At 43.1% G+C, this 10,468-nt stretch overlaps 1 non-coding gene across 1 annotated transcript; it reads left to right on the top strand.

Annotated features, from left to right (window-relative positions):
• Positions 1-285: 285 nt before the first annotated feature.
• On the top strand, positions 286-476 carry LOC134960001 (U2 spliceosomal RNA). Its single transcript, XR_010187686.1, has one exon. It is a non-coding gene; the product is annotated as a U2 spliceosomal RNA (small nuclear RNA).
• Positions 477-10,468: the final 9,992 nt, after the last annotated feature.

Raw genomic sequence — 10,468 nt, forward strand, 5'->3', positions numbered from 1 at the left:
GAAGTATATGCATATACCAAGCAGGTTTAAATTGCTCTACAGTCTTAGCCTCTACCACCTCTCATGGGAGGCTATTCCACTTATCCACTACCCCTTCTGTGAAGAAATATTTTCCTTAAATTTCCCCTGAACCTGCCTCCCTCCAGTTCAGAGTATGCCCCTAACTGTGTGAAGTTATATATGTATATATATATATTCCCTGCACTTGCAGGGATGGGGGTTCCAGGACCGGTCCACAAATACTGGTACTCTGTTTACTACTTAGCCGCTAGTCTTGGTAAAAAGATCACTACTTGGCCTTTTGGCTAAGATCAAGTGTAGTATCTGTTCTTATCAGTTTAATATCTGATATGTCCCCTATCTGGGGGCCATGTATTAAATTTATGTTTAGAACAGGGAAATGGAAGAAGAGATTGCTCTGTCCACTCCACGCATTGACTCGGTATTGCAGTACCTCCGGGACCGGTGCACCTTTCAAAACAGGACAGGCTATTTCTATTTCTTGTACGCTATGTACTTATGATTTGCCAAATGGCTGAACAAAGCTCCTTAATCAGTTCATACTGTACAACGAGTCTGGTCTTTGACAGACAATATAGCTCCTTTACTTCAGAGGCGTTTTGAGGCTTCATCTACAGAAAATGGTGAGATAGATCCTGTCAGTGAGGATCCTTCAGGATAGAAATAAGAAATAATCTACTGAATTTCTTGGTTTCCACCTCTTCCTTCACGTGAGAGAATGTTGATGGAAGTCTGACTACACACCAGATGAAAAAGTTTATATTTCCAGGGAAATGTGTCTGTCTCTAGTACATACTGTTTTCGGTTCAGTTTTGGTGTTCTCATTATTAGAGACAGTATTTCTTTATCCTTTCGCTGATGAAGACACTGATCTAATGAAGGTTCCACTAATAATTAGTGGACGCATCCATCAGGGGAGAGCCTAAGGCGACTGTCTTTACTAAAGTACAGTATGTGACCTTAACAGTCACCACAGATTGACAACGGTGAGGCCGTTATTATATTGGTATTCATTCTGACAGGAATATTCCTACGCCCTCTTCTGGCTTATGCATGAATCTTTAAACCGGTTGCATTATGCAAGTTGTCCATTCTTGTGGCAGCTGATCCTTTTCAAATTATCCATTGACGGTTTTGGTCTCTCAAGCTCTATTCCCTATCTATTTATCATTGCATCTTTTCCCTGGCTATGACACCTTTCTATTCATTTTGGTTGCGAATCGTGAAATTCTGCTTCCAAATTAAAGCGTACTTTGCAGGCAGGAGCAAATAACTCTATCAATAAGGGGTATGCCTGCGGTATAACAGGTCGTGGGTTCTCATCCTGAGTATAATAGCTGAGACATAGGTATTTTAACCTATGTCAGGAAAATGTGTATTCTTTTGGAAGGCATTTGTTTGCCTAGAACACGGACTTCCGATGTGCCCTCTGCAGGGGCCACGGAGTCGGACAGTCTGGTTCCCAGTGGGGAGGACACCAACTTAGAGTCCACTGGTCCGTTGGATGTACTGAATTTGTATCACGAACATATATTCTGAATCTTGGGGAACACATACCAAGCAAGAATCTTTAGTGCCCATCTTAGACGGGCTCTAATCATTGCAGTCTATTCGCTATCCACCACAGGAGTATTCAGTCCAATCCTTTTCCCGTCATCTGGGCATCACTACCATTTTGGGTCAGTTGTTGCAAAAAAAAAACAAAAAAAAAACTGTCTCATGCACTTTTTTCTACAGCGGACCTTGGTTCTGGATTTCTTCCTTCGCAGATGATGTTATTCATGGGTATTCTTTGCGATACCTGGTATCTCGAATTTTGGCGGAGTGCAGGATTTACTGACCATAATAGACTCAGGGGTCAGACATACACTTCCTCTGCAGGACAGTGGTGATTTTATAGGTGGCTCCATTCCCCCGGTCTCCTGCCTGGTTTCTTCAATCTCAGATTAAGTGTTATTAATCTCAGGCAGGATTGAGTTTACGTAAACAGCAGTTTAGCTTCTCTATTAAAATACGAAGATATTTTCATTGGTCGATCTTTTCGTTGGGCTACACAATCCAGATCTGACTCATAGGACTTCATTCTGTCTCGACATGGAGGGTCATAACCACAGTCAAAAGTTTCAGACATTACGGTTTTTGGTTTCAACTCTGGCGTTTTCAATGAAATTGATGTCCGAAGTGGAAATGTCACTTCCGATCTACGGGCGATCTACAACGCCTTGACTCCAGCTCAAGGTTTTCTACAAGGTCTTTCCACTGTGGCCTATATCAATTGTTCTGTGACACTTGTAGCTGGAGAGCCATCGGAACAGTATCGAACATATGCAGAGGGCGGAATTTTGGATTCCGGCAATATCTGTCATCTCCAGTTCCAGAATGGGCAACTGGGAAGCGGACTTCCTGGATCTTCAGGCTGTTCTTCCTTAAAGTATGTGAAATCAACGGGGAATGTGAAATCAACAGGGATTTCTGGATTTGGTGTGTCTATAACTAGCCGACATAGACCTCAGGGCTTCATTTGTACTGTGATTGTTTCGGGAGCCTCTTGTGGCAATCGTGGATGCCGTGTCAGCTCCTTGTCACTTTCATCTAGCATATTTATTCTGCCTCTGGCAAAATCTAGTGCGTAGTTCAACGCATTTGACCAGTGGCTCTTTCGGTTTTCCTAATCCGCTTCGGATTTGCCTGTTGACTCTGTTCTGCAATGCTATAGGCCAGAGTGACCAGGGCTCCTTACAGGGTACCTTTCCGGCCAGCTCTCCACTCTCAACCTTTACGTCATCACCGGGATTTTGTCTATTCTGCCAGTGACGGCGTGATAGTGGAGAACAACGTCATCAAGCCCTACTATGTTGCTGGCTCTCTAACCAATCACAGTGCCAGAACACTTGCCATCGTTTGTGTGTATTTAACGGTCACTCAGCTGGAGTTCTTAGTCCTTTCCGCCTCTTATTTTTTCTACAACACAGTTGTCAGAACTACTTTGTCTTCTTATCTTAGCAGACTGGGTTCTGCTCTAGAATTTACTTTCCAGAATGGCTCCTGTTTCTCCTTTCCGACCTCTGGACTCTGGTTGAGTTGTGGTTTCTTTTCTCTTACAGTGTTTTTGTTTATGCAGTTAGGGTGGTTTTACTTACAAACCACAAGTTGTATCGTTTTTCCTATCCTTCAGCACATTGGGCTTCTTGTGTCGTCCCGGGCTTGTCCAGGGCGGGTCGGTACTTGGCCTTATTGGTTGTCGTTCGAACCTTAACTCTTACCTTGTTGGGTATGTTTGCTACGCCCAAGCGTGGCTGGCTGGCCAATAAGAACAGGGTGATGTGCTGGGTTAATTCTGCTATTCAGCAGGCTTAGGTTTCTTAGGCGTTGCCTGTTCCTGATTCCTTAGGGGCTCATTCGACTCAACCTGTTGGAGCCTCTTGGGCTGTTCGCAGTGGTGTGTTCGTCGAGCAGCTGGGTAGAGCGACGACCTGGTCGTCCGTACATACCTTCACGAAGTTCTTCCGTTTTTCATACTTTTGATTTGGAGACTGCCTCTGTTGGGCATCAAATTTTGCAGACTGCTATGTCGTCTGTGTCTCCCTCCTCTAATTAGCTTGCTTTGGGAAATCCCATTAGTAAGTGCGCAGCGTCCCCCAGATGGATGAAAGAGAAATAGGGATTTTTGTTTACTTACCGTAAAATTTCTTTCTCTGATTCCATCTGGGGGACGCTGCGATCCCTCCCATATATATATATTCTGTTCTGCCTCTTCCGGCTTTGCTAAACGTTAACTGAGGTAATCTGCTGAGCAGGAAGGAGATGGGAGGGGTTAGAGGGGGGAGGAGTTAGTTTTTTATAGATTCTGTGCCAAACTCCCATCCCACACACTCTAACCCCATTAGTAAGTGCGCAGCGTCCCCCAGATGGAATCAGAGAAAGAGATTTTACGGTAAGTAAACAAAAATCCCTATTTTCAGTGGCTGGCTCATTGCAATACTTTGCACATAGGTGGTCATTCCGAGTTGTTCGCTCGTTGCCGATTTTCGCTATGCTGCGATTTGCTGCTAAATACGCATGCGCATGGTACGCAGCGTGCATGCGCTTAGTTATTTAACTAAAAACTTAGCAGTTTTGCTGTTGTTCGTGCAGCGCTTTTCAGTCGTACTGCTGATCGGTGAGTGATTGACAGGAAAGGGGCATTTCTGGGTGGTAACTGAGCGTTTTCCGGGAGTGTGCTAAAAAACGCAGGCGTGTCAGGGAAAAAAGCGGGAGTGTCTGGAGAAACGGGGGAGTGGCTGGCCGAACGCAGGGCGTGTTTGTGACATCAAACCAGGAACTAAACGGACCGAGCTGATCGCAGTCTAGGAGTAGGTCTGGAGCTACTCAGGAAATGCAAGAAAATATTTAGTAGCAATTCTGCTAATCTTTCGTTCGCTATTCTGCTATGCTAAGATACACTCCCAGAGGGCGGCGGCCTAGCATTTGCAATGCTGCTAAAAGCAGCTAGCGAGCGAACAACTCGGAATGACCACCATAGTCAACCAAGTCCGCAACACTAAACTGCCTGATGTCAGTAGGATTGGAATCAGTAAGAAAAAAAAAACTAGAAAGGTAAATTGTTCCTTCTGTCTTCTCTATTGTACCTGTACATTACATAAATGCAATTGAAGTGTTTACACTAATTTATAGAGCACATGAGAAGATGTGACTTCAGCTGCTACTTTAATGGTCACTTTGTTCCTCTGTCTTTTACAAATGATGAACACTTACTGACATGTGGGCAGTTGTGATTGTGAATGTATCAATGAATATGTATATTGAACTATTGGATATACTTGGGGGTATATTTACTAACAGTAGATTTGAGTCAATGTTGATCGATTTCTTGTCGATGTTGGGTCGATTTTTGATTGATTTCGTGTTTCAGGGTCTAAATCCCACATTTACTAACAGATGATTTTTGACATATTTATAGAAAAAAATAGTCAAAAATAATTTGTTAGTAAATGTGGGATTTAGGGGTATGTTTACTAAATATCATTCTGGGTCGATTTTTGGTTGAGTTAGATCGATGTTTAGTTGATTTTGTATTTCAAGGTCTAAATTCCACATTTACTAACAGGTAATTTTTGACATTTCTTTTCAAACGATGTCAAAAATCATCTGTTAATAAATGTGTGATTTAGACCCTGAAACACAAAATTGATCAAAAATCAACCCAAATCAACTTTTAGTAAATATGACCTCTGGTGTCTTTCAAAGAAACATGGGGGGTCATTGCGACCCGACCGCATGCTGCGCTTCATTGCAGCCGTGCAATCTGGTCGGAACTGCGCATGCGCTGTGCCTACATTAGCGACCGTTGCCACTAGCGAAGAAAGCGGTTGCAGCGGCGACCACAAGAAGATTGACAGGAGGAAGGCGTTCCGGGGGCGTCACCATTTTCTGGGCGTGAAGATCCGAACACAGGCGTGTCGAGGCGTTTGGAGGGCGGATGTCTGACGTCAATTCCGGGACTCATCGCTGGATTCATCGCACAGGATAAGTAAGTCTTACCCTGGTCTTGTTTTACACAAAACTTTTTTAGCATAGCAGGGCTGCAGCCCTGCTATGCAGAAATACACTGCCCCATAGGCAGCGTCTAGTTGATCGCACGTGCAGCAAAAAGTTGCTACATGCGATCAACTCGGAATGACCCTCATTGTACAGTGCTATGATTGACAAATGTAAGTGCTGTTTATATGTGAGTGCACCTTAACACTGTTAAATGTATCAAAGACTAATTATACAGTAGTATAATGAATAATTCATTTGTTTTACACGCTATATTACAGTATTCCTTTTTTTGCATTCAAGAAATTGAAATAGATAATTTAACATTAATAGAATTTCTGTATTTATTAGATTAGGGTTGGAATCTGTCAGTTCTTGGCTTGTGATACAGCATGTACGCCAGTTATACAATGAGTAGAGAGGTTTTTATTGAAACCATTACTGCCTTAGGCATAGGAGATAAAACCGCATTAGTGTCTTTAAAACTTTCTAGGGTTTTATACCTCTGACTATGTGTTAAAAACTGAAATTGTTTTTTTTTTATTCTTCTTACCTAGAATACAGTAGCATTTTTCATGTTTAGCTTTGAACTGCTAGAATACTTACTGACCCCTGTATAAAATGTAACTAACATTAAGAAACACCAGCAAAGAAGTAGACATACAGTAGTAACTATAGCAATAGTAGTTATGGATAATCCTATAATAAAGGGTTTGTATAAGATGTAATAAGAAAACAGTGATGAAGTGAATGTGTCACTTCTGCACTGGCAGATTGCGCCATTCTGCCTCCAATCAGTAGCCACCCATGGGCTCACTCTATTCTTCTTTTTAGGGCCATAATTGAAAAGTTGTACATGTAGTGCAAGAGAAGAAAGTGTGCACATTTGTAAGGGAATCTGCTAAGGATCCTGGCAGTCGAAATTATGCTTGCGGAATCCTGACACTGCTTGTAATGCCAGCGCCGGCCACCTGACATGGATCACAATCCCGGTGCCGGAATACCGACCGCTGAGATCCCAAACGAGGCTTTGCCGGGGCCGCAGACAGGTAAGCCATGGGCGGGAGGTTAGGATTAGGCCCAAGGGGAGGGTTAGGGTTAGGCTCTGGGAAAGGGAGGTTTAAGGTCAGGCTGCGGGGAGGGGGGATTTAGGCACCCTGGGGTGGGTTAGGGTTAGGCTGTGGGGGAGGAAGGATTAGGTTTAGGATGTGTGAAGGGGGTTTAGGTTTGTGCACCACCGGGAAGGGTTAGGCTGGGCAGGAGGAAATGTTAGGTTTAGGCTGTGGAAAGGGAGGGTTAAGGGGGCATTGGGGGAAGGTAAGTATACTTACCTAGTCCCTGTTGGGATTCCCACCATCTGGATGTCGCGTCGGTCTTCTGACTGCCGGCATCCCGACTGCTGGCATATCATACCCAACTCTTTGTAAGTGTGAAGCAGGAGACCAGTTACTTTTCTTGTTATTATAATTCTAATACATGAATATCATTACATCTATCGTTTCTACTTCCAGGTCCCATTGCGTCATGAGAAATAAATAATGTGAGAATTCTTGTAAACACAAGGAAGTAATATGAGCACCTCCAGTTAGTACAGTGTAGAAGCTGGCCTTTATAGTACTGTAAGTCGAGTGTGATGATAACATCAAAATGTTGCTGTTGCCTAAGGGATTGTGCTTAATTAGAAATTAATATTTCTTAGCATATAGAATGATTACAATACAGCTTCTTATTTATGAGACATAACCACAAAGAAAGGAATTTTTGCTTATAAGAGGATAAAATCGGACAAAATCGTAATGCACTTATTGATGACATTGCATGGATGTATTAATAATTGCATGCAGGGACAGAGGTTGCGATGCCTCTCCGAAGCACGATCAGGGTATTTTTCATAAAATATACCCCGATTATTTGCTGGTCATGCGTCTGTGCCCGATATCGTTGATGCTACCACCGCTATCGGCACCCCCTCCCCGTCACAATGACCCCCGACCTCTGATCATACTCACCAGTGGTGATTGGTACTACGGTGCGTGCTGCCAGTTGTCGGGGCTCCCTGCTGCTGTGACTTCCGGTGCTGTAAAGTGAGCTGCCACTTTGTAGCATCACTTTACTGCACCAGGAGTTACAGCAACATCAGGGAGCCCTGATAAGCGGACGCTCGCACCAGAGGACCGATAACAGGTCCCTGAGTAAGTATGATTTTATTTTTTTAACACAGCAATCAGCTTGTGCATCCATCGGACACACAGAGCTTATCACACTGACAGCTCCCAGTACAGCTTTCTCTGCCTATGGGCAGAGAAAGCTATGCAGAAGTACGGGATCTACAGTGAACCCTGTGATTATGCCAACTGAAGCTGGCGTAATTATCACAGGGCTCACTGCGGTATTTTTTTCCAACTTTTTTTCTTTAAAAAATTCATCCAAATCTTATTTCCTATTATAAGTATGGGAAATGCAATCTGGATTACTAAAAAATGTCAATTAAAGGGTTTGGAGCAGTTTTTCACAAATCATCTATAAGGAAAAGAGTGTGCTAAGCAAAGTCTACTATTCTTATTTACATAATGCTATCCAAGAGTGTAAAATACAATTGCCAGGTCCAATAGCAGCATTTTAATTTAGGGAAGGGTGAGTATGCAAGGAGACTTGTACATGCACAGTGATGCCCCAATTTGGGGTTTCAGTTCTTGAAGGTCAATAGAAATCACTACAAAACTACAAAACTGTAATAAAGTTCAATCCATAAACAGTGAGACAATAGTATTGAATAATCATGTTATATACACCCATCAACCATAACATTAATACCATCTGCCTAATATTGTGTAGGTCCCACTCATGCCATCAAAACAGCTGTGACCCATGGAGGCATGGACTCCACAAGAAGGTAACGTGTGGTATGGTACCAAGACATTAGCAGCAGATCCTTTAAGTCCTATAAATTGTGAGGTGGGGCCCTCATGGCTCAAATTTCCAGCACAACCCATAGATGCTTGAAACAATTGAGATCTGAGGAACATGGAGACCAAGTCAACACCTTAAACTCTCTGTCTTGTTCCTCAAAAAACTCCAGATCAGCATGGGCACTCTTACCAGTGTCTGACTACGCAGCCCCATACGTAGCATACGTATGTGTTCTGACACCTTTCTATCATAGGGGGTAATTCAGATCTGACCGCTGGGCTGCATTTTTTGCTGCCCTACGATCAGATAGTCGCCACCTAAAGGGCGAAGGGTATAAGGTCTGTGCAGGTGTGCATTCACTTTTGTAGCAGAGCAGCACTAACATCAGTTTGTGCAGCCTCTGCGTAGCCCAGGACTTACTCAGCCGCTGCAATTGTTTCCTGCTGATCGGGGCTGGAGCTCACGTCAGACACTCTCCCTGAAAACGCCTGATCCCGTCTGTGTTTTTACAGACACTCCTGTAAAACGGTCAGTTAACACCCACAAATGGCCTCTTCCTGTCAATCTTCTTGCAAACGGCCGTGCGTTCAGATTTTTTTGCACCGATGCCCAGTGCTGTTGTGCGACACGCTGTCGCATTGCGGCTCACATGCATGCGCAGTTCAGACCTGATGGCACGCTGTGCGAAAACGCACAGCAGCGATCAGATCTGAATTACCCCCACAGTCAGCATGAACGTTTTCAGCAATTTGTGCTACAGAAGCTCTTCTGTGGGTTTGGACCAGACAGGCTAGCATTCGCTCCCAACACGCATCAATAAGCCTTGGACACCTAAGACCCTGTCTATGGTTCACCGGTTGCCCTTCCTTGGACTTCTTTTGCTAAGTACTACCTATTGCATACTGGGAACACCCCAGAGCTGTTTTGTAGATAATCTGACCCAGCAGTGGCGTAAGTTCGTCACAGTCGCCCGGAGGCAAGATAAATATTGGTGCCCCCCTATTTCCTATATTAAGATAAATATATGTATGTATGTATGTATGTATGTATGTATGTATGCGTGTGTGTGTGTGTATGGAGTGTTCTCAAAAAAATGGATATGCTGTATTTATACATTTAATTGTCTTTTATTTTAAATCACACATTTCTTAGCAGTCATACCCAGGATTAGAACCCATGACCTGTTACACTAACAGCAGACACTTTACTGATGGAGCTATTTGCTCCTGTAGAGGAAGCATGAGCATTCTAACTATATGAAGTTTTGTGTAATTGTCAGAGAAGTATCTTCATATAGTTAGAATTCTCATATTTCCTATACAGGAGCAAACAGCTTCATCAGTAAGGTGTCTGCTTCCAGTGTAATAGGTTGTGGTTTCTAATCCTTGGTGTGATACCTGTAAAATGTGTATATTCAGTATAATAAAAAGGGTGTGATTTGTAAGGTGTAGGGACCAGTGAGGAAGTCAGCCACTGAAAAGACAGCGACAGCTATCAATTAACTTAATTCAATGGTGTCACAGAATGGGAGGAGAGGTGCCCCCTTCAGAGCAGGAGCCCGGCGGCAGATGACTCTGTTGCCTCCCAGAGTTCTGCCTCTGTGACCCAGTCATCTAGCCATCACAGTATGGCCCTTGTTGCTCAGATCCTTATGTTTGCCCTTTTTTTCCGGCTTCCAACACATCAACATCATATTCACTTGTTTATCTAATATAGCCCACCCATGGACAGGTGCCATTGCAACAAAAATATCAGTGATATTCAGTCACTTCACCTGCCAGTGGTTTTTATGTTATAGCTGATGGCTGTATATCAGTGGCTGTTACAAAATTATTCACAGATTATTTGAATAAAATAGCATTGTACATCAGTATATGCACAGATAGTAAAATAATAAACTAAAATGAAAAATATTGATATGCAAAGTATGTGTGTAAATAAATAAATAGTTACCTGATCAATAAAAATAAAATGAAAAATACACAGTAATAAATATTGT

This window comes from Pseudophryne corroboree, chromosome 1 (genome assembly GCF_028390025.1).
Source record: "Pseudophryne corroboree isolate aPseCor3 chromosome 1, aPseCor3.hap2, whole genome shotgun sequence".
NCBI lineage: Eukaryota > Metazoa > Chordata > Amphibia > Anura > Myobatrachidae > Pseudophryne > Pseudophryne corroboree.